Below are 1,317 nucleotides of genomic sequence, written 5' to 3' on the forward strand. Positions count from 1 at the left end.
CTCGTTATCAGTCTTGTGTATGCTCGAGGCTAAAACTCATGTAGCATTTCTATTCACTATCACTGTGCTTATTTTTCCCTCTCAGTCTCACGTCTCCCAGTGTTTTTTTTTTTTTTTTTTTTTGTGTGTGGCGTGTGTGTGTAGGAGAGACACCGGCCAAGGAAAATCAGCAAGATACTTCCTCAGGTCCCCCTAAATAGTAGAGGCAAAACGTCAGAGGCACCTCCGCTTAAGGGATCCTGAGGAGGGATTCTAGCGATAGGACAAGATACAGTTATGAGATTGTGGTCGGAAGAGCTCAACAGAGAAGAGAGGGTGACAGCATAAGCGGAAGGATAGAGGTTAGGAAAAGGCCAAGAATGTTGGGCATCTCCAAGACAGTCAGGAATACGAGTAGGGTGTTGCACCAATTGCTCTAGGTCATGGAGGATAGCAAAGTTGAAGGCTAGTTCACCAGGATGGTCAGTGAAGGGAGAGGGAAGCCAAAGCTGGTGGTGAACATTGAAGTCTCCAATAATGGAGATCTCCGTAAAAGGGAAGAGTCCGAATGTGCTCCACTTTGAAAGTTAAGTAGTCAAAGAATTTCTTATAGTCAGAGGAGTTAGGTGAGAGGTATACAGCACAGATAAATTTGGTTTGAGAATGACTCTGTAGTCGTAGCCGGATGGTGGGAAATTCAGAAGATTCAAAAGTGTGGGCACAAGAGCAGGTTAAGTCATTGCACACATAAACGCAACATCCAGCTTTGGATTGAAAATGAGAATAAAGAAAGTAGGAGGGAACAGGAAAGGGGCTACTGTCAATTGCCTCAGACACCTGTGTTTCAGTGAGGAAAAGCAGATGAGGTTTATTAGAGGATAGGTGGTCTTCTACAGATTGAAAATTAGATCTAAAACCGCTAATGTTGGAGAAATTATTGAAGAAAAAGTTCAAGGAGGTGTCAAGACACTTAGAGTCGGTACCAGAAGAGCAGTCCGACCTGGGGACATTTGTGGTCCCCTCCCCAGATGGGAACTCCGATGCTGGTGTAGGACTCGCCATGATTTTGAATTTTGAGTGGTGTGTGTATGTAATTAGGTGCTTGTTTTTTTATTTTTTTTTTTTAGGAAGAGAGTTATCTTTAGAGGGCAGCCTGTGACTGCTGCCTTGTGTTGTGAGACACAAAGGGAAACGTTCAGTGAGGTCACAGCTGGGTTTAATGATAAGTTCACAGCACCTTCTGATTCAGTGCTTCAGACCTCAGTCTGCTGTTGGATGTCATGTAACATTTCAACTCGTTGGCATTTTGTTTAACTTTTTAACCTCAGTCTCACGTCT

The sequence above is a fragment of the Scylla paramamosain genome, chromosome 9 (genome assembly GCF_035594125.1).
Source record: "Scylla paramamosain isolate STU-SP2022 chromosome 9, ASM3559412v1, whole genome shotgun sequence".
Lineage (NCBI taxonomy): Eukaryota > Metazoa > Arthropoda > Malacostraca > Decapoda > Portunidae > Scylla > Scylla paramamosain.